Source organism: Balaenoptera borealis, assembly GCF_965194805.1.
Source record: "Balaenoptera borealis genome assembly, chromosome: 7".
NCBI classification, from domain to species: Eukaryota; Metazoa; Chordata; class Mammalia; order Artiodactyla; family Balaenopteridae; genus Balaenoptera; species Balaenoptera borealis.
Window position 1 is genome coordinate 98,234,024 of NC_138864.1, and position 24,614 is coordinate 98,258,637.

A 24,614-nucleotide genomic window follows, 5' to 3' on the forward strand; every position below is an offset into this window, starting at 1 on the left:
ATCCTTGTGATGATGAAAATGTTTTCTATCTTGACCCTATCAATGTCAATATCTTGGTTATTGAAGTATAGTTTTGCATGTGGGAAACCAGGGTAAAGGATAAATAAGTCCTCTCAAAAAAAAAAAAAAAAAAGGATAAATAAGGCCTGTCTATTATTTCTTACAACTGCATGTGAAATGACAATGATCTGAAAATTAAAAGTTTAATTAAAAATATACACATATAAAAATAATTCCTGGGCAAAATGCACTCCTCTGAAGGTGTGAGTACTTAAGGACAGTTTATTTCTTCCCACCTCATATAAATTTCAGAGAGCTTCATTAAAGTTTTTAAGTCCTTGAAACCTCTAAGTATTCTACACAGTTGGAGAGTCAGGCTCTTTTCTATGTGTACAATGTTCACATTTCTCCACAGACATGCAAATTTTTAGTAAAAATAGAATTCTAACAAAGATGATGTTATTTATTTTTCTAAACAATAGGTGGCATATGAGTTTCACAAATAAAACTGATGATTATACTCTTGTATCAGGCAATGTAGTTGTATTTTTCAAACTAATTTAATTTACACACAGGCACACCTTGGAGATATTGGGGGTTCAGTTCCAGACCACCACAATAAAGCAAATATTGCAATTAAGCAAATCACACAACTGTTTTAGTTTCCCAGTGCATATAAAAGTCATGTTTACACTATACTGTAGTCTATGAAGTGTGCAATAGCATTATGTCTAAAAAAACAATGTATATAACTTAATTAAAAAATACTTTATTGCTAAAAAAAATGCTAACCATCATCTGGGCCTTCAGTGAGTGGTAGTACTAACATCAAAGCTCACTGATCACAGGTCACTCTAACGAATAAAATAATAATGAAAAAGCTTAAAATATTGTGAGAATTACCAAATGTGATGATGTGATGCAGAGACATGAAGTGAGCAAATGCTGTTGGAAAAATGGCTCCAATAGATTTTACTGAAGGTTGCTACAAGCCTTTCACTTCTAAAAGTGCATTATCTGCAAAATGTAATAAAAGAGGTATGCCAGTACATAGTTCTCCTCATAGTTTATAATACATTTAAAAGTGTTGGTTAACTGACTGAAAGAATACACATATTTTTCTAAAATTGACACTGGGAATTTTGCTACTTCTTTGGGGAAAAATATGAAAATAACTTGTAGATTTCATAATGCAATTTTATGTTCCTTTAAATATGTTATAATTTATACACTGTATGAGAATACTCTTTTTCTCTCAGAATCATACTGGAAGTTTTAACTAAAATCTAGTAAATTCTAATACATATCAAATGTTAACTTTTCTAATTTTAGTTAATATTATTCAGGTGTGTAGAAAAATCTAAAGCAAGTATTCAGTATATGAATAATAATACATCACTTTATTCCCTAATAAAATTTACATTATTTCAAAATATCAGCCTTCTAACTCTATGCACTTTGACTACTTTTTTATATCTTAGGCACCAAATGTTTTCTTGTTCTCCTCCCTTAGGATCTGAAACTTATTTGGGGGCTACTTTAAGCCTGAGGAACCACTGGTAGGTAAGACTAATCACTTCCTATAGCCTTCAGGTGTTCATATTTATGGGCTACTTATACCCCAGTTTAAAAAAAAAGCCTAGAGTCTTTGTTATTTCTTAGTCAAAAACTCACATACATATTCAGAGCTGTTGACTTTATTCTTTCCTAAGAACCACTAGCCTGTATTGTTCTGAATATATTTGTATTTTATGCTGTCATTCTTTCATGGTGCCAGTTAGCACATAGCCCTTCATGGGAAGCCATGGAGAAAGTCACCTTTCAGTCTTGCCATGAGTATCTGGGTCCTGGCCTTCAGCCTTCAGCCTAATGGGATAAAAGCCTAAACCCTGACTCAATGAGTGGTAGATGCAATCCCAGGTTTTCTACTGAGAGATTGGATTTGAACCCATGCCCTGCCATTTTTTTTTAAAATAAATTTATTTATTTTGTTTATTTATTTTTGGCTGCGCTGGGTCTTCGTTGCTGTGTGTGGGCTTTCTCTAGTTGCGACGAGCGGGGGCTACTCCTTGAGCTCTGAAACCATGATTTGGTCTTCAAACCTAAGACTCAGTTTCATCTACGACAAAATCTGTTGTCAGAATTAAAGTCAAATAATATATATGTAAGCTCTTCTACAACAGGAGCTTTATTCATGTTTTTGATGTTCATTAGAAAATAAAATTTTTAAAAATGAATTCAACTTATAAATTCAAGCTATTGTTAGAAAAGTATTAAATATAAATTTCCAGTAATATCTAGCTGGCCATTGTCAATTACAGGAAATTTAAAAAGAAAAGGAAAGACACAAAAATGTGGAAGAAAAATATTTTTTCCACTTTAGAAGTTAGTGCTCAGGGTAGAAAATGTTCTGTATTGTCACAGCCTCACCCTGCTTGATCAAAATATTGCCATAATATCTTTGAGCTGGGAGTTGGGGAAAAGCAGAAGCTGTCATGAAGAGGGCTTATTTTCACTAGAGAAGGTGAGGATAGACTTCAGGAGAGATGAGCAGCGCTGGAAGGGCTTTGGCACTCTGGCAAGTGTGTTGGGGGAGAGGGGTAATCAATACTGAATCAAGGATGTGAATACATGGCTTAAAAATGTAAACTAAGACATCATCTCACAGCAATATACTATCATATCATAGTCATATACTGTCAGTTATTTAATCATTTTTGTGGGACTATATGAATACATCTTATCTCTGTAAGGACACCTTTTTGAGTAGTGGTGCTTAATATTTTTGTGTCTCTTAGAGTGTCTAGCACTATAATATATAATCTGATTCTATAATAGAAAATAAATAATGACTTAAATTAGCCTTTCCATCTGTAAAAATAAATTCTTAAACTATGCATCTAGATTACAAAATGGTTTTTATTTAACTCTGAAGTTATTTTTTATTTCAGCTTTTAATTGTATGTTCTTCAAGACTTTATTGTCACAAAATCTCTTTTATTGAGTTATTTATTTTCTATAAGTTCAATGCAGTATAATAGAAAGAGAAGGAGGTCCTTAACTATATTTTCTACTTGAGATGGCTGGTATCTTTAAAATATATTTGTAGATGCCACATCTAGATAATGAAGTGAATATTTTGCCTAAGATCTTGCATATAATTAGCATAGAAGTGAAGAAAAATCCTATAGCAGTGGAGGTAATATACTCACTTTTTTGAGCAGTCTCTCAGAATTTACTATGACTTTGACTTATGTAAGATACCGAGGATAAATTTTAGGTTCCAGAAGGAATCATGTCTCAACAACATTTTTTATTTTATTCCTAAAGTTTATGCAGTCTATATTATCAAAGACATTTACAAATGATTTAATAGCATACGCAGACTTCTAAAAAAGTAAGCTACATTAACTTATTTTAAATTTGGATTCCATACCAAAGGGGTTGTGTAACTCTTCTGGTGCCCTAAGGCTATAACAAACTCCACTCTGGAGAGAACATGGGTGAAACTTAAATAGTATATGGATTCCTTGTAATGTGGTTCTTTTTTCTTGACTTAACTTTTGCAAGCACTATATTTATAATTAACCAAATCAAATTAAACCTGCTGAATTTAGAGCGAACATGACCTTTGTGTTCTGTGCTGAAACGTTCATCCACAAACTTGCTGACAGCAAATTCTATCAATATTCAGTTCCCCTGCCTTGTGTGAAGCAGAACCTTCCTCCACCCTACATACGCTCATGGGGAGAGGAGTTAAAGAGGAGGGCAATGACATGGTTTGTCACTTTTTATTTATGGAAACATGGCTCCCATCTTGTCTGCAGTGGGTAGGAATGCAGTAAAACATTGCAAACACACTTACTGTTCACTTATCTGTGGAAAATGGTTTACATGAGCAAATTTAAATAAGTAAGAAATATGCTTAGATGTTTTTGTGTAGAACAAATGCTGCTCTCATATAATTCTTTTTGCTTGGCAACACTGCTGAGATCAGCATAACCTGTTGGTGCAGTAAACTGTGTAATAAATCTCCATCCCTGCTATCTATTGAAAATAACACAGTGATATGACAGACACTTCGGGAGTAGAAATGACTGTTCATACAAAATGATCTAGTGCTAAGATTAGTTTAATTTATTGGCATTAGTGAACATTCTATATTGTAGAAACTTTTAAGGAGATCTTGTTATTCGTGTTCCCCATTAATCTTAGTGATATGGAAGCTAATCCTTTAACTGCTAAATTGTAGCTACTGCAATGTTTTTGAGGTAGGTGGCAGTGAGTTACCTCCCTTATTGGTCCTCTTCTGATAAGTGCTGTTTATATAGGATTTCATTTACTATCATAGCTTGAAAAGAAATGACTGGAGTGATTCTAAAAAACAACACATGTAATATGTGTAATATGTAGAACATCCATTGTTACAATCAGAGTCCTAGAAAGATCAAACTCAGATTACGTAAGAGACTTTAATGAATATAGAATTTAAGGAATTATGGCAAAGAAGTTGAGGAATTTAGGGATTAGCAATATAGAGATGATATATTAGACCAATGAAACTGGAGTTTGTAGACAAGGAGTGCAGGAAAGAAACTGTATCTGTGGAGGAATTCAAAACACTGCCAGAAACGCATCTTAGAGAAGAAACGCATCTTAGAGAAGATAGGGAATGGGTAATACACAAACCTCTTTCTCCTCGCACCTTCTTATCTACCAGTGTCTCCAACTGGCTGAATACAAATGGGAGCCAGTTGGCAAGATGCAGTCCACAGGGTTCAGCATCTTGGAGTATACAGCAGGGCACAAAGAAGGGCTAAGAATGAATCTGGGGGACCTCCCTGCTGGCACAGTGGTTAAGAATCCGCCTGCCAATGCAGGGGACACGGGTTCGAGCCCTGGTCCGGAAAGATCCCACATGTCACAGAGCAACTAAGCCCATGTGCCACAACTACTGAGCCTGTGCTCTAGAGCCCACAAGCCACAACTACTGAGCCCGCATGCCACAACTACTGAAGCCCGTGCACCTAGAGCCCGTGCTCTGCAACAAGAGAAGCCACCGCAATGAGAAGCCCGCGCACCACAACAAAGAGTAACCCCTGATCTCCGTAACTAGAGAAAGCCCATGCAGCAATGAAGACCCAATGCAGCCAATAATAACTAACTAAATTTTTTAAAAAAATGAATGAATCTGGGGCAAGGTAGGTGGACAAAAGGTGAATAACAGACAAAAATATTAAAATAACCTTCTGTAATGGCTACTTTTCATATGCATTTTTCGGCTTTGGTTTCCAATTACAGCCTTAACTGTAACGCATCTCAATTTAACAATACTCAGAGAGGTTCTTTAAATCAGAACTTAATGTGTTGTGGCTCAGTGTCTTCTGGTGGTACCCCATTTCAAATATTCATTTGCATCTCCTATTGCACTTAGAGGTCACAGAGACCAGGAAGAAAAGTCTTGACCTCTGTTGATCAATGAGATTCAGATGTTCTGATGGTTAGGGAGCTCCAACAAATGCTAGTTTGCAAAGAAAAAGGAAAAATGGAGTCTGGTGATCTAGCAGTAGAGCCTCAGGGAAGTATAGGCTCTTCTTACAACTATATGGCTGATTTGGGTCAATTTTCCTACTTCTCACCTCGTTACCTGGGGAATCTTTGCTGACACAGTGTTGTGTTGGTGGTAGTGCTGGATCCAGAGGAAGTAGTCTGCTATACAGGGGCAGTGCCTCTCCCCAGGATTATCCTATCTTGCTTTGAAATCTCAGCTTAGTTTGCCTTGGTGACCAAGGGAAAAACTGTATCACCAGCCACCAGAATATTTCATATCTCAAACAACAGGATACTTTCCCTACCTCTAATGAATGTAACACGTAAGATTCATTCTTCTTACCTCTAAAGAGCAATAATGTAGATTTCCTACTTATTAGCTACAGTCCCAGTGATCTCAAATGTAGTGCTAATTTTGTCAACTTTGATATAGTGGATTTCCAGCTGTACTTGGCAACAGTTTCTGAAGTGTGGCAGCAAAGAAAAGGACAGTGGAATTCCAGATTCCACTCTGGAGCACAGCTATCGCTATTGTGGGACAGTGAAATCAGTTCTGACTTGTTAACACAGGGACACACAAGACTGGGGTTCCATGACAAAGACTGAACTTCCCATAGCCTCTCAGATGGGTAATTGAAACAATGAGATTTGAATGTTGATGTGACTATATCTGCATTTACCACCTGGTGGAGCTCTCATACTGAAGTTATAGCTCAAACTGATGTTATAAATAAATAAACTATGTATAAAAAGGGCAATCTACTAAAATGTGTTCTCCCTATGGTTTTCCTTTCTTCCCAGTGTAAATAGGTTACTAAGCTTGGTGATATCTTGCCTCAGGAATTGGGGAAGTTGGAAAGCAGAGGGTCCGAAGGCAAAGCCTGTCCTCTTCTTTGACAAAAACCTAAGTCTTTTGAAGAGGAAATGTTAGAGGGACAAGGCTATTGAACACAGAGAGATAGGAATGCTTCCCAGCGATTGGTAAGAGGCAGATGTCTGTGGGCACTGTAGAGAGGCATCAGGCCCTTATGACCAGGGTTTCCCATCATCCCTGAAGGTTCCCATATCCCAAATGTGGTGTGGTGAAGCAGAGGCCAGAGGAGCAGGCCAGTACTGATTGATTACTAAATGACAAAGGGCCTACTTGGACCTCTGCATAACCTTGCGGTAAGGAAGGGGCACCACGTATAATTGGGTTGAATTTCTTATCACCATGGTCAACATTTTATTTTACATAAAATGTTGAAATAGTTTTTGCAGTGTTGAGTGTGTGGACTGAGATTCCTTAACCTTACCAATGATTCCTATTACAAGGGGGGTTTTCTACCAATTTCCTACAAATCTTTTTGATTAGAATCTGGTTAAAAGTTTTAACCAGTGTGGCCAGGGGAGTCAATCTTCTTTGTTCTTGTCCAAGTTGGATTCCTCTTATTTTTCAGCCTCGGGTCACAGGATTCCTCATGTCACCGTTTAGGACCTCTGCTCTCAGTTTCTACATATGCACCTGCACAAAGATATCTCTAATTAAAGCCTTTATCTAGTGATTCCTATGAAATCTTGCCTACTTAGTATGCTCTAGAAAAATACTAAGGGTATCTGCTCTACTTGTTTACTTGGTGTCCAATCCCAGTCTATATCTGAAAGTCCTTAAGAAATGTCTCCTCCTGTGGCTGCTCACCATGTAAAAAGTCATTAAAGCCACCTTTTCTTTGGCTCAGGGGAATCCTCATTCCACCTTGTACTCTACACCTCTCCTCCCATTGCTAGCCCATCCTTTCCATGATTCTTAACTATGTTTGCTTTGCATCTTGTTTGAATTTTCTCATTATTCACTTATTTGCATTTGGAAATACAATTCTAGACTTGTTTTTCTGAGATGCAAGATATAATGGAACCTGATCTCAAACTATAATACAAAGCTATAGTAATAAAAACAGTATGGTATTGGCATAAGACACAAAAATCAATGGAACAAAATAGAGAGCCTAGAAACCCATGTATATAAGGTCATTTACAACAAGGGCACCAACAATACACAATGGGAAAATGATAGTATTTTCAATAAATATTGTTGGGAAAACTGGATATCCACACGCAAAAGAATGAAATTGGACCCCTATCTTGCAGCATACACAAAACCAACTCAAAATGGAGTAAAGACTTGAATGTAAGAGCTGAAACTATAAAACTCCTAGAATAAAATATCAGGGGTAATCTCCTTGACATTGGTCTTGGCAATGATGTTTTGGATTTGGCATCAAAAGCACAAGCAACAAAAGTAACAATAAACAAGCGGGACTACATTAGACTAAAAATGTTCAGCACAGCAAAGGAAACCATCAACAAAATGAAAAGGCAAGCTATGGAATGGGAGAAAATATTTGCAAACCACGTATTTGAAAAAGGGTTAAAATCCAAAATATATAAGGAACTCATACAACTCAGTAGCAAGAAAACAACTAACCCGATTTAAAAATGGGCAAAGGAACGGAATAGACATTTTTCCAAAGAAGACATACCAATGGCCAACAGGTACATGAAAAGATGCTCAACATTACTAATCATCAGGGAAATGTAAATCAAATTCACAATGATCAAAATCACCTCACATCTGTTAGGATGGCTATTATCAAAAATACAAGAGAAAACAGATCCTGGTGAGAATATGGAGAAAAGGGAACCCTTGTACATTGTTTGTGGGAATGTAAACTGGAAAAGCCACTATGGAAGACAGTATGGCTGTTCCTCAAGAAATTAAAAATAGAATCACCATATGATCCAGGAGTCCCACTTCTGGGTATATATATATCCCCAAAAGATGAAATCATTGTTTCAAAGAGATGTCTATATTCTTATGTTCATTGCAGCATTATTAACAATAGCCAATGTATGGAAACAACCTAAGTATCTGTCAACAGATGAATGGATAAAGAAAATGTGATACATAGAGAGGCATACCTCAGAGATATTGTGGTTTGGTTCCAGACCACTGCAATAAAGCGAATATCACAATAAAACAAATCACACTAAGTTTTTGGTTTCCCAGTGCATATAAAAGAAATGTTTATACTATATGTAGTCTATTACATGTGCAATAGCATGTCTAAAAAAGCAGTTTACCTACCTTAATTTAAAAGTATTTTATTACTAAAAAATACTAACCATCATCTGACAACACAGGGCTGCCACAGACTTTTAATTTGTAAAAACACAGTATCTGTGAAGTGCAATAAAATATGCCTGTATACACAATGGAATATTATTTAGCCCTATAAAAAGAAAGAAATCCTGCCATTTGCAACAACATGAATGAATCTGAGGGCATTTTGCTAAGTGAAGTAAGTCAGACAGAGAAAGACAAATACTGCTTGGTATCACTTATATGTGTGGAATCTTAAAAAGAAAAAAAGACAGTTTAGCTCATTGAAACAGAGAGTAGAATGGTGGTTGCTAGGGAATAATGGGTGGGGAAAATGAGTAATGGTTGGTCAAAGGGTACAAACGTTCTGTAAGATGAATAAGTTCTGAGTATCTAATGTATAGCATGGTAACTATAATTGATAATACTGTATTGTATAATTGAAATTTGCTAAGAGAATAGATCTTAGGCACTCTCATCCCCACCCCCGCAAAAAAAAGGTAATTAAGTGAGGTGATGGATGTGTTAACTTGAATCCTTTCACAATGTATATATACATCATATCACATTGTACATTTTAAGTAATTACAAATCTATTTGTCAATTATACTGGAATAAAGCTGGTGAAGAAAAGATATAAAGGGAATTACCCCAGGCTTCATAACAAAGCACTTGATGTCACACAGCTTAGATCACTTTGATACCATTATTGTCTACTTATTCTCCCCAAGTACCTCAGCCCCTTACCTAATCCGGAGAAGGTTTGTGAACACAGGGAAAGTTTTTTATTTTTGAGTGTTGTCTAATGTTCCTCTTCTCTGCCTCGCTTAGCATTCTGTGTTTATGCAGTGAGTGGGTGAACCATCATGACCACTGGTAGCCTATATGGAACCTCTAAGGAGATGAACCGAAAAAGGCTTGCCGTCTGGGTGAACACAGCCCCACAGTATGGCCTTTGTTCTGTCTGGATACAGCTCTGCAAGTGGAGCCTGGGCTGCGTTTTTTTGTCACTACTTACTCTTAGTCAGGTGACTTTGTGCTAAACTCTACCTCATCCTTAGGTGAGAAAAGTTAATTCCTAATTTGGGACTGAGCAATAGCAGCCCTGTTTGTCCTTTTTGTTATGGCATTCTGTTTTCATAAGACAATGCTCTGTCTTTATGGCAAGGAAGGGGGACTAATATTTTCTGTAAACAACATGACTCAGTTCCTTGTTGTGTCATCTAGGGAAACCTACAACTTGAAGTGAGACTGGGGAGGTTTTTTTTTTTTTACATATTTATTGGAGTATAATTGCTTTACAATGTTGTGTTAGTTTCTGCTGTATAACAAAGTGAATCAGCTATATGTATACATATATCCCCATATCCCTTCCCTCTTGCACCTCCCTCCCACCCTCCCTATCCCACCCTTCTGGGTGGTCACAAAGCACCAAGCTGATCTCCCTGTGCTATGCAGCTGCTTCCCACTAGATATCTGTTTTACATTTGGTAGTGTATATATGTCAATGCTACTCTGTCACTTCGTCCCAGCTTACCCTTCCCCCCCAACTCCGTGTCCTCAAGTCCATTCTCTACGTCTGTGTCTTTATTCCTGTCCTGCCCCTAGGTTCATCAGAACCTTTTTTTTTTTTTTAGATTCCATATATATGTGTTAGCATATGGTATTTGTTTTTCTCTTCTGACTTACTTCCCTCTGTATGAAAGACTCTAGGTCCATCCACCTCACTACAAATAACTCAATTTTGTTTCTTTTTATGGCTGAGTAATATTCCATTGTATATATGTGCCACATCTTCTTTATCCATTCATCTGTTGCTGGACACTTAGGTTGCTTCCATGTCCTGGCTATTGTAAATAGAGACTGGGGAGGTTTATTGCGGCCCTCTATCAACATGATTTGAATCTGTATTGTTATGTATGTTACCATCTTCATCAATTGTTTTTTTTTCTATTTTTAATGAATTATATGGGTTTTGGAATTTGGCTTACTGTCTTCCACTAGAACAGAGTTTCTCAACTGTCACAATGTTGACACTTTGGGATGGATAATTCTTTGTTTTGTGAGACTGTCCTGGACATTGTAGGATGTCCAACAGCATACTTGGCCTCTATCCACTATATGCCAGTAAGCCTCTCCCCACATCACGACAACAAAAACTGTCTCTAGACATTGCCAAATGTCTCATGGAGGTGCAAAACCACCTCTAGTAGAGAACTGCTGTTTTAGAAGAAGCTTGTATGATAACTCATTGTTAAATACTCTTTTTGGATATGTTGTTAATATGCACAACATATACTGAAAGTTTTGTGTTCCCTTTTTTCTTTCTTTTGTTTATATGAAGAGTCATTTAGCATTAGAAAAAATGCATTGACTGTTCTGTATTACTGCAATTTCTCTTAGCTTTACAAATATAAATCTTGGGGGAAGGATCTTTTACGAGGCAACCTTTAGATTAAGCAGAAATGTATACAAATGTAGCTTATTCTTGTATTTTTTTAATGTGAATAGGTTCATATATAAATTTATTAATCTATTATATCTGAGAACAGAAATTCAAATGAATAGTGGATCTTAGCTTAAAGAAAAGAATTGGAGAAATGGTGTTTTAGTTTTTCAACCCCAAAAAAGGGGGAATGAGATTAAAAATTGTAGTAAAATTAAAAATGTCAACATTTTGAATTAGCTGTTTTAGATACAGAGAAATCAGATTTCCTCAAAAGGTAATATTTTAAAAGAGGTACCCAAACAGAATTTTCCTGTGTTTTAAGACAATAAACTTTATATTCAACACATTTAATTAGCTAATAAAAACTATTCATTCTTAAGAAATTCCTGAAAGCCATACTATAAAAAAATGCTCAGTTATTTCCCCAAAGGCTTCATTCCAAAAGATAAGCTAGCTCAAATTTAAACCTTCTTTATGACTGTGTTAAGTACATCTATTACAGTACTTTTTGCTGTAAAATCTCTTCTGATAGAAAGCAGCAAAAATTAAATCTGTGCTCTGCATGCCAAACCTTCAGTGTTTCCCAGCTGTGCTGGGGTCTCAAGGCAGCCGCTTTCTCTCTGCAGTCAGTGTAATGAGCTACAGCTGATGGCAGCAAGGATGATGACAAAGCATGAAGCGGGAATTTCTAATGTAAAAGCTCATTCAAGTTTTCTGAAACCACTTCCACGTCTGAGTCTTTTAAGTTTTTATAGTGAATTAATAAAATTCTCTTAAAAAGCTCTCTATTTTGAACCTTACAATGTTTTGGATTTTTGTTGTTGGTGGTGGTTTTTTGCTGGTCCATAAGTCTCAAAGTTCTTTCCTTGTTTTGGAGGTTTAAAAGTGGATTATTTTCCAGAGCTTGAGTTTCCTTCATTCTATCAATGACTTCTTCTTCAAAGTGCTTATGATAACTTATATAACCTTTAGAAGAAAATTTATCAATTAAGTATAAGATTAGAAAATACACTTCCTATGTTCTTTTGAGGGCTGCTACGATTTTGCTGTGAATTTTCAAAGTAGTGTGTAGCATGTTATATTATTAGAGAGTAGAAGGGGTATAGCATTAAGTTCAGTAATGTTCTGATGAATAAGTTGTGCACATATATAAAGAAAAATAACCATAGAGGCCTTTTACAAAAATATAAAAATTTCAGTTAGGAATCACTGACTCATCCAAACATGAAATCCTAGAGTTTAAAGAGACCAGCAGAAGTCTCCAAGTTCAAATAGTCTAACTCACTGCAAAAAATCTCTTCCAAAAGCATGGTGATCCCTGGAATAATACTTGATGAGAAACTTCAAGGAATGATGAGGAATTTAAATCTATCTAAAAGCTAGTATCCTCTCCTGGTTAAACATTTTTACAATCCTGTTGCCTAAGTTTTAGTATTTTCATTTTGTAGAATATAAAATCTTAGCTGAGGAAGGCAAAGTAATTTGCTCGAGTTCACAGATGGAAGTAGTTGAGCCTGCTTTTAAACCTCAGTTCTTCTTAATTTAAGAAGAACTGTCTGTCTGCTTAATCACATTTATATAATTCCCCTTTTTTACCCTAACACTTTTGAAAGAAATTTTCAAACACTGAGAAAATTTGAGAGAATTTATATATACCCTCTATCTAAATTCTTATGTTCTATACTTGCATTATCACATATCTGTCCATCCAATCCTCTATCCGTCCATCAATCCATTTTTTCAATTGTTGCATTTCAAATTAAGTCATAGATATCAGTACACTTCTCCTCAAATACTTCAGCATGCATATTATCAGAGTTCAATAGTTATTTATATTTCAAGATAACATTTATATACAATGAAGTGCTCAAATCTCAAGTATACAACGGGATATGTATCCACAAATGCATATATCTGTGCAACCAAAACGCCTATCAAGATACAGAACATTACTTAAGAAGAGTCCCTCATGTCTCTTCCCAATAAATCCCCTTCCTCCATATCAAAATTATTTTGATTTTTTTCTACCCTACATTAGTTTTGCTTATTCTAGAACTTTATATAAATAGTCATTTATATTAAAACTTTATATAAAAACTTTTTTGAGATTAAGCTTCTTTCATTCAGCATACTGTTTTGAGATTCAACAATGTTATTGCATGTATTACCACTTTTTTCCTTTCCTTACTGAATAGTATTCCATTATACAATATGCCACATTTTGTTTATCCATTATCCTATTAATTGACACCTGAGCAGGTTCTAGTTTTTCAGGTATCAAGAATAAACTGCTGACTTCCAGTTTCCAGTTTGGCATGTAAGGAGCTTGGAAGTCATCACACTGTCCTAACAAGTAAAAAGACTGGGGAGACAGGCAAATTCAGGGAGTCACAACTTACCAGAGCAGAGACTCAAAAGCAGAAACTGCCGTAGGAAACAGTGCCAGGGTAGGATAACCTGAGCTGTAATTGATGAATTGCTGGAGGCTCAGCGTGGACAAGTCTGAGAGTTAAAAACTCCATGGGGACCCAGTCATGGGGGACCACCCACAATATTGTGAAATTTATCTCCAGGATCTCAACCAGGTTCCCACAGTAAGTAGTGGAGAAGAACCCGCTTCTGCTTCTGCCAGAGGGAAGGGAAAAGGATCCATTTTGAAACACGCCAGAGCACTGGGTTCTTAACAAGGCCTGCCCTCGGGGTAAACTAATTAACCTGAGTCTAACCTGCTGAGGTATTATCAGAGCCTAACTGACCTGGGGGAAGGGAAATACCCAACTCCAGCCCACTCTAATCATCCTGCCCCACCTAAGGAAGGAGAAGAAAACTAAGGCACACTTGTGAAGTCCGCAGTCCAGGGGCATAGGCTCACTAAAAGACTGAGATCTAATCACAGGACCGTAGAACACTCCCTCCCGGCCCCGGCCCCCATCTTACCACCGCACTACTGAAGGCCTATATCCAGCACATCCTTTCACCTGGTACATCCTGTCCAGCCATCAGGAAAAAATGACAAGGCATACCAAAAGGCAAAAGACACAATTTGAAGAAACAGAGCAAGCATCAGTACAACATGGCAGGGAAGTTAGAATTATCAGACTGGAAATTTAAAATAACTATGATAAATATGCTAAGGGCTCTAATGAATAAAGTAGACAGCGTGCAAGAACAGATGGGCAATGTAAGCAGAGAGATGGAAATCCTAAGAAAGAACCAAAAATGAATGCTAAACTTTTCTGTTATAAAGATAATTCCTTATAGTTGACAGAAGTAATGGATATCAAATAAATAACAGACAAATGATGCTACTTGAGAAATAATCTAATACAGAGAAGATAAACAATTATATAAAGTTATTATCAGCATCCATTTTCTGACTTTGAAATCACATTCATTTTTTTTTCTAAAGTTTGTAACATTAACATCCAGCCCTCACTTTTAAAATCATATCCTAAAACTTTGTTCCCTTTCGCTATAATCATCATTCTCAACAGGAAAAGTATAGTTATGTCAAGACCCGAATTTGGGGAAAAAAATCATTTTAAAAGTAGCTACCAGTTTTCTGAGAACTCTGCGGCTTGCCGTATCTGGACAAAATTACTTCATATTTTCCTTTAAGATGATATATTAGTTACTCCTAGTTATGGCCAACTGCCCTAGTACTTACCCTAATTTTAGATACTACTACAGTAAAAACTCATTATTTTGGGGTGTGGCTGGAAAGATTCACGTTTTAGAATGAAATTAAATATGCAAATTAAGGAATCATACAAAAAGGAACATTTTTAGTTTTAAGCACATGCAGTAACTTTTAATTGCTAACATGATTCTAGGTAGAAAACTCAGTGGATTTGCTCTAATAAACAGTTTGATGAACTACATTTGTAGATAGTTGCATCTACTTTGGTTTAAGTATTGTCTTCTAAAGGTCAATACACAAAAATTTATTTTTCTCAAATTTATTTTAGAATTTTAGTGCTAAAAATGACTTTGGAGATATTTTGTCAATTAGGGAAATTACTCAATTTATTTAGCAAACCCATTCTTTATAAGAGAGTGCAATGGTACTTTTCAGTCCAACTCCATTTGAATGATTAAATGTCCAAGGTTATCCTGCACTACTCAAGATTCAAATATAGCAAATATATGATTTTGTTAAGGGCTTATGAATATATATATATATTTTTTAATTCCTGACATGGAAAATTCACTGTATCAACAAGGAAGAATTTAACTTACAGTTAAAGATAACTTCACAGTAAGAAAGTATTGTTTTTAGCCAAAATAAAAATGTATGGTTCCTCCTGTGACTTTTAAGTATCCTTTTTTATGGTGAAAAATAGCATTTTTACATAACTAAAAAGATTTATATTTTTTTACATTAGTAAAAAGTTTTAGAAGTCTTGGAAACTTGAGTTTTTAATGTTTTTCCTTGAAAACATTTTAGTCACAAGGTACTCAATATATGTTTAGGGACTATAATAGTTAATTTTGATTTTAGTAATTCTGCACAATTTTTAGTATAATTATTATTCAGTTAACCAAAAATTTTTTAACAGAATTCCAAATTTAATAATTTTAAACTTAATTTATTAATTTACAGATTTACTCCAGAGAACATTTTTCTCTTCATCTATGCATTCTCATGCCCACCATCTATTGTTGCTCCAATAGAGCTTTCGGCAGTGATAGAAATATTCTATATCTGTGTTCTCCAATATGGTAGCCACTAGCCACATGTAGCTACTGAGTGCTTGCCATGTGGATATTGTGAATGGGGAACTGAATTTTAAAATTATGTTTAATTTTAATTAATTAAAATTTAAATAATTACATATTGTTAGTGGCTACTCTATTAGCACCCGTTCCAGACTTTCATGTTCCTAGCTGAAAATTCCACTTTTTCTATGTCACGAAGTTCATCTGATACATAGCTATTGTCTAATTCTTGACTTTTCCAAGGTATTTTCAAGTTCCAGCAACTATTTTTATGTTCCAGTATCCCTTCATTATGACACTAGTTTTTGTTAAATGAATAAGTAGGTTAGAAACTGATAAGCCATACAAAACAATCTACTAATTTACCAACCATTGTTAGATGTTCATCAGTTGCTAGATACTTAAATGTTTCAATAAACATTTGACAAAAATCACTGTTTATAAATGAGGACTGACCACCACTCTATTCATTAATTTGATGTGCTCTTTCTTTCTCTCATACAAGAAAAAATAAATAAAAGCATTAAAAGATGTGAGATATCTGAGATGTGCATTTGAGTTTACATAATGGGGAAATGCAAAAACAAAACAAAGCTAAAAAATAAGAGCCCTCTAACCTATGTTTTGAGGAGAACCAGGATCCAGTCTGGTGATGCACGGGGTCCAGAAGTGCCCTGGGTCATCTGGTGACAGAAGAAATATACAATAAAAGATCAAGTGTCAAGTGTTTACTGAGCTCTTTCTTTGTGCCCATCATTGAATTAAGTAATGTGGTAGATACAAGAGGAATTTAAGATGTCATTTATCCTCTGAATGGGTTCGCAATTTAGTGGAAATAAATAAATAAAAATGATTGAATTTTGCAATATGCACATGGGAAATAATAATAAATCCAGGTGACAGGCTGAGTAAGAGAAGTTAGTAAAAGATACACAGCTGAAAGTCTGCAGGTGGAGGGCCAAAGACTTTAGGAAAAAAAGGATGATTCATGTGGACACCATCCTAAATTAGTCATATTGTTTCTAATCTGAATATTATGATGATGATTATATTATTATGATAATTATTATGAGCATTTGTTTTTCAGTTGGAATGACTTTAGGTAATTAATATAAGCAGAATTGCGATAGTCAGCATAAATTGTTTAGCTGGTGTATAGGGCAGTACACCCTTTCTTGGGGGCTTATTACTATTTGGAGGAAATTATGAGGTATGGCTGATGGATGCCTGTGAGTAGAGTCAAAGCTGATTTCCTTTCAGCTTTTAGTATCTTACTCTTTTAAAAAATTACATACTGTAGTATTCACTATTTTTGGCATTAAGTTCTATAAATTTTAACACGTGCATAGATTTTTGTAACTACCGTCTCATCTGGTTATTGCACAATTGCAACATGCTAGATAATTCTCTGTTGTTGACTCTTTTAATCAGACCCTCTCCCCTACCCTTACCCCTGGTAACCACTGATTTGTTCCCTATTCCAATATTTTTTTTCCAGAATGTCATATTAATGGAATCATATGGTATGTAACCTTTGAGACTTATTTTTTTCACTTAGCAAATCCTTTGAGGTTCAAGTTGTTGTGTATAGTAGTACTTCATCCATTTTTGTTGATGAATAGAATTGCTCTGTATGGATATACTGCAGTTTGTTTATTCATCACTCATTGAAGTATATTTGGGTTATTTCCAATTTGGGGAAATTGTAAATAATGCTGATATATACATTCATGTACATGTTGGAATTAAAAATGTTTGCTATGAAAAGAACAGGTAAGGGAATGGAAGGACAAGCCACAGACTAGGAGAAAATATTTGAAAAATCGTATCCAGAACATAGAAAGATGATTCTTGAATTATATTAGAAAGGGTTTGCCCTGAAATAAGGAAGATAATGTTAGAGAAATTGAATGGTAACGTTGTTAAGCCAGCCAGGATTACATTTCGTTCTGAAATGAAACAATAATAGGAGCATTACAATGTGGCTATAACAGTAACGTAAAATAATGCCTAAATGCAGGAAGGCTAGATTTTAGTAGATGTATATCTTTGAAAAAATGAAAAAGAAATAAGATACATAATGCAAATTTTAACAGGGGAAGAAAGAGGTCATTGCATTTACAGGGCTGTAGCACATATTTAAAATATGAGAGCTTTGAGCATGAGCCCTGGCATTTGGAGAGCTTAGATGTGGGAAGCCAGGTCATAGAAGTGATCAACCAAAATGCCATTATTCACAAAATATGTGGGAAGAAGGGGCACGTGATTTCCTGGTTGTCTTAAGGCTGAACGTATTAATGGAGACCAGAGAATGGAATGGAAATTTGAGCAGAATTAAATCATAAATCACCTGGAGCTTGTAAGGGCAGGTGATGTTAAAGGCTTTGCGAAACAAGCATAAAAGGATCTATAGAGAGAACAGTGAATGAGAAGGCATTTATGAAGGAGGTGGAAAGAAAGGACAGCTAGGTGGTAAAAAAGAAAAATGCACAAGTGGCAGCTTGTGGCTGTGGGTGTTCTAGAGATGGCAGTTCCATTTCTGAGTGCTCACCTAAGGACAAAGATATATACTGCAGGGATAGCAGCAGCTGAGCATATAGAAATAAAATGACTTACTGAACGAACTGTTTTGGGGAAATTGAATGCTGGTTATCACATTTTTTTCCCAGATGTTTTCTGAAATTAAACTATGTTCATTCTGTTTTTTTGTTTTTGTTTGAGTTTACTCTGATATACTCCTGGAAACCACAAAGTGAAGCAGAGACTTCTAAAGAGAATAGCATTTCTCCCTGAGGATCTGTTATAATTAGTGATTTCAAATAACTTGTGTGTGACAAACAATATGTAGTAATAACAAAATAATAGGAAGCAATAGATAATGGGATTTCATAATCAACTCTTATATGCTGTTATGGATCTAAGTGCTTTGTAAACTCCAGTTATTACTTAGAATAGTAAAATATGTCCCTCTAGATGTTATGGTAGAAGGAAGCGGTGATCCACAGTCCTCTGTACTTTAGGCTACAGATCACTTAACTTTAAAAAATATGAATAGCAAATTAATTTTTATCTACTTATCTTTATCAATACACATCTCTATCTATCATTCAATTATACATATATATGTACGTATATACATACACATGTATATATATATACATATACATATATTTCAAAGCAAAACAGGAGGAAAAGATGTTGAATTAAGGTCTGTTAAGAAAAAACGGACTGGTGGAAAAAGCATTAGTTGTTTAAAAGAGCATGAGGCAGACCTTTTTGAATCAGTTATATAATCTTACAGAGACTCGATTTTCTCATCTGTAAAATTAGGGTGAAAATACCTACTTTCTAACTTGTTCCAGAGCGCTAAATGCACAACCGTGTAAAGAGCCTAGCAGAGTGTCTCACACATAGTAGTTTCTTGGAAAATCGCAGATGCTGTTCTCCTTCCCTCGACTGGTAGTACCAATTGATGCATTCCTTCTTGCTAAACAACTGATGCATTCCTTCTTGACCTTGGAAACTAAATGTTCTAACTTTATATTTCCATTCACAGAACCATCTTATAAATCACCTGAACCCATAGTTTTAAATTTAAATTGGGGTCTTTGGCAGATGTGTTTCTTCAAACTACCCATCCTTCACAAATTAAGAGAAACTCTCTTTCAGAGGGAGAGCCCACAAAAAGCCTCCCATTCCCACCCCATTGAAAATCACTCATTTCAAGACACAGAAGATTTGGAACTCGGAGAAGGGCATTAGTGTCCTGTGAACCTGCCATTCAGGCCTCTGAGGCGTTAGTCTCCTTGTTGAGTTCAACTAGAAAGCCTTCCCTTCCTTCCATCTCTCCATGTTTTATCGCATCTTCAGATCCCTGATCAAAGACACTTTCTCTATGAAGCATCTCATTACCATCTGATATGTATCTTAGAATTGCTACCATATTTCTACCATACAGTCAGTATAACATAGCCCAGCATGTAGACACACATACATTGTTTATTTGTGCAGCTGGATCCAACTGAAGTTTGCATAGACTTAATTTTTTTATTGAAGTATATTTGATTTACAATGTTACATTAGTTTCAGGTGTACAACATAGTGATTCAGTATTTTTATAGATTATACTCCATTTAAAGTTATTGGTTATATTCCTTGTGCTGTACGTTACATTCTTATATCTTATTTATTTTATACCTAATAGTTTGTACCTCCCAATCCCCTTCCCTACCTTGCCCCTTCCTCCACTCCTCTTCCCTCTGGTAACCACTGGTCTTTCTACGATCTGAGTCTGTTTCTGTTTTGCTATATTCAATTCGTTTATTTTTTAGATTCCACATATAAGTGAAAACACACAGTATTTGTCTTTCTCTGTCTGACTTAACGTCACTAAGCATAATATCCTCCAGGTCCATCCATGCTGTTGCAGATAGCAAAATTTCATTCTTTTTTTACGGCTGAGTAATATTCCATTGTGTACGTGTGTGTGTGTGTGTGTGTGTGTGTGTGTGTGTGTGTGTGTGTGTGTGTGTGTCTATCACATCTTCTTTATTTCACTGATATGTTACCATCCTGGAATATATCCAGAATACAACTGCATTTCACTTTCTCTACTGCTGTCACCCTGGTCCAACTTCCTTCACCAATCACCTGGATTATTATGATATCCTCCCCACCATTCCTCCTGCTTTTACTCTAGCCATGCCTTCTGTTTATTCTCAACAGAACATCCAGAGATATTTTTCCTAAGGTAAGGCATATCTTCTCACTCCTCTGCTCTTGGATCTCCTATGACTTTCTACCTTACTCTGAGTAAAAGCTTGTCTTATAAAGCCTAAAATTTTAAAATAAAAATACTATTTTATTTCTGTCCTTTCCTCTGTGTCATTCCTTCTCTGAGGCACTGGCTAAGTAAACAAGGGAATGAATAGCCTAGATATATAAGGAAATTGAAGAAAAAAAAAAAGTTTTTCAAAGATATTGTTCTACCATACAGTTTACACATGGAGTGCCTGGTATTGTGTCTGTCACTGTGTCATGCTGAATAATAACTTCCTTCCCTTTCCACGGAATACTATTTGCTTAAAGTCAATATTATACCAATTCACATAAAATGGAGGGGAGAAAATTGGCTACACTTTAAATGTCTGTTTAGCTACCTCCTGTCCTTTTGTCATGTTTTACCTCTATAGTCATTATAAAGTCCACAAGATAATTTATAATTTTTGCTTAAGCCAATCATATGTGCTTTAAGGAAATGCAAATCAAATATTATTTTATATTTACTCAAATATTTACCATTTCTGATACTTTTCAATCCTTCCTGAGCATCCAGTTTTCTGTCTGGAATCATTTCTCATCATCTTGAAGAATTTCCTTTAGCATATCTTATAGTAAGGGTCTGCTGGTGGCAAATTTTCCTAGTCCTCTTTTATCTGAAAATGTCTTTATTTTGCCTTCATTCTTAAAGAATATTTTTGATGTCTTAGAAGTCTGGATTGATGGTATTTTTCTTTTAGTACATTAAAGATTTTTTTCTTCTATATTCTGTTGTCCACAGTTTCTGATGAGAAGTCAGTAAAAATTCTAATTGTTGTTCCCTTGTGTGTAATGTGTTGTTCATCTCTGGAAGCTTTCAATATTTTCATTTTATCTTTGGTTTTAGCAGTTTGACTGTGATGTGGCTAGTCATAGTTTTCTTTGTTTTTATACTTTTAAATTTCTTGAATCTATAAATGTATGTCTCTCACTAAATTGGGGGAATTTTAGCCATTATTTTTTCAAATATTTTACTGTCCCATTCTCTGTCTTCTTTTTCTGGGGCTCGCATTACATGTATGCTAGACTTTGATCTTTTCCCACAGGTACATGAGACTCTATTAACTTTTTTTTTCACTTTTTCTTCTTTGATATTCAGATTGGACAATCTTTATTGATCTATCTTCAGGTTCACTGACTCTTCCCTCTGTCATCTTCTCTATTCTACTCTTAATACCATCTAATGAATTACTTATTTTATGTATTTTATTTTATCAATTTTATCCATTTAGGGTTTTTTTTTTTACATTTTCTATTTTTCTGCTGAGATTTTCTACACTTCCTTTTGTTATGAGTACATTAAGCAAGTGTCACATTAAGCATACTTATAATAGCTGAGTTAAAATCCATGCCCACTAATTCCAATATCTTAGTCATCTCTAGGTGCTCTCTTTTGGTCAGGGCTGGAACTAGAGCGAGACAAGTAAGCTTACTAGAACACAAAATTTAAGGAGTCCCTTACTTTTAGATGCTGACTTTGCACCTCCAGGACCCTGAGAATGAGTGCTTCCTAAATTTTGTATTCTAGATGCTTTGCTTGACTAACCCTAATCCAGGGCCCTGCTATTATGAGTCTCATTTTCTTATTTCTTCATAAGTTAAGTAAGTTTGGCCTATACAATGTTATGGGTATTTTGAATGTTATGTCATGGAGACTCTAGGTTCTGTTATATTCCTCCAAAGTGTGTTGCTTTTTAAAAAAATTTTCTTTTTATTTAAGCAGGCAATTAACTTGGATGCCTGTTATGCCTAACTCACTATAAAGTTGGTCTTTTTGGTATCAGTTCAACTCCCAGGTCAGTTCTCTTACCTTTAACTGGGTTGCTCTGGGTTTGTCTTGCTCATATATGGTTCAGGATTCAGCAAGAAATTTTGGCAGAGTATTTACACAAACTTTGGGTTCATTCTCTGGCTTTCTCCTTTCTTGGATCTTCACTCACTTTATACTTTTGGTTGTCCCTAACTCTGTCTTTTGGTTCTTTAGGCCACAAAGAATATAAGTTTTTGGCCAGGTGCCAGTCATTGACTGTCCTCAAATTAAAGTTAGAAAGATGAAAAACTTACCCTGTGAAGTTCCCTTCTTCCATGTGTTGACTTTTCTCCAAACTCTGAATGTTCACTCTGCATCACTCTGTCCTCAAATGTTTTTCCCCCAGTATTTACAGTTATCTGCACGAAGGAATCAGAGCTTAATTATTAATACTGGAAGCAGAAATCCTGCACCTGTTTCCAAAAGGGCCATTTTCTATAAATGGATGAAGGGAACTTATAGGAGATATAAAAAAACTAGGATCTGTTTTTTCCCTCGTTGCTTTAGAATTCATAAAATTTCAGCACTTGAAGTATGCTGTAACTTGGCAAGGAGAGGATAAGTAGAACAGGGATGTAATTGGGGTTGGGGAAGGTCTTTAATCCTATAGAATATTTCCCTATAGAATGGTCAGGAATCTAAATCGTTGTATCCAAACATGAGTTGCAATCTGTGTTCAGGCTTGGCTGATGTCAGTGCCACAGTAGAGATTGTCAAAGGCTGTAAGGTGGTAAGAGGTATCTTAGGAAAAAAAGTAGTGGTTATAGTCAGCTATATGCTGATGGTTTGAATTTGGAAGATATCTGAGTTATAATAGAATTCTAGCTAGCGGAGATTGGGATGTAAAATTGTGGAACTGATAGGAGTGAAATATGACATCAGTGTCTCAGCCAAGTGGACTGGGGTTTAGGTAGGCCTCTAGGCTTTTTGTTTGTTGTTTTGCTTTGCTTTAAAGGAGAAACTGGAGGACAACCAAATTTATGAAGGCAAAACTATTGTAAGGAAGGAGGAAACAAAACCTATTGGTGTTCAATAGGATGCTGGGATACTTACGGTATATTGGGTAACTTACATATGGTAGCTTATTTTAATCTTTTGATTAAAGTTGTTCAGAGGGTTATCCTAAGCATACCATGCTTGGGGCAGGAAAATAAGCTTTTTAAAAATAATTAATTAATTAATTGATTTTATTTTTGGCTGTGCTGGGTCTTCATTGCTGCACGTGGGCTTTCTCTAGTTGCCGCAAGCAGGGGCTACTCTTCGTTGCGGTGCGAGTGCTTCTCATTGCAGTGGCTTCTCTTGTTGCGGATCACGGGCTCTAGGCGCACGGGCTTCAGTAGTTGTGGCACGCAGGCTCAGCAGTTGTGGCTTGTGGGCTCTAGAGCGCAGGCTCAGTAGTTGTTGTGCACGGGTTTAGTTGCTCCGTGGCATGTGGGATCTTCCCGGACCAGGGCTCGAACCCGTGTCCCCTGCATTGGCAGGCGGATTTTAACCACTGCGCCATCAGGAAAATAAGTTTTAAACCTAGCCAAGGAAATACCGCTGGACCTATTCAGGCAGGATCATTTTAGGCCTTGGATGGACCTGAATCTATAGGTTGTTGGCCTTAAATATCATAGCTGGGTGGAGCCAGATGGCAGGTTGGGCATTTCCTAAGTTCAGTGTTTCTCAGCTGTGACAGATTCACTCTGTGTGCAGCATCTACCTGGGCCTGCCTCTTCACCCTGCTGTGGCTTTGGTGGGGGCAAAGGGAACCACGCAAACATGAAGCTCATGCTGCCTGCTGTGCCGGAAGTAATAATCTGTCTAAATCCATTTGGGCTAGTTATCTCCTTCCCAGCAAAATATATGAAAGTGTGGCAAGCCAGCCTAGGGACTGCTTAACTGCATGCTGGTCCAGAGGAAAAAGTGCAAAATATCCCTAATTGTGCCCCTTTCTGCTCCCCAAGTTTATTAGTATAATAAGAGTTCTTTTCCAGATCTTGGAAAATTGAAGTATGTAAATGTTCCAGGAAGGGCTCCTTAGGAAAATATAGAGGAAATATTAACTGTCTCAGTTATCTATATTTGGACAATGTGGTTAATTCACTTAGACATAAATTTGGCAAACTTATAAGTGAATGTTTTCC

At 36.0% G+C, this 24,614-nt stretch overlaps 1 protein-coding gene across 1 annotated transcript in view; it reads left to right on the forward strand.

Moving 5' to 3' along the window:
* ANKRD7 (ankyrin repeat domain 7) overlaps positions 1 to 24,013 on the forward strand; it is a 60,783-nt gene extending 36,770 nt beyond the window's left edge. Inside the window, exon 6 of the mRNA XM_082400191.1 lies at positions 1 to 24,013. This exon is cut by the window's left edge and continues 13,126 nt beyond it. The gene's annotated coding sequence lies outside the window, so the exon portion shown is untranslated.
* Positions 24,014 to 24,614: the final 601 nt, after the last annotated feature.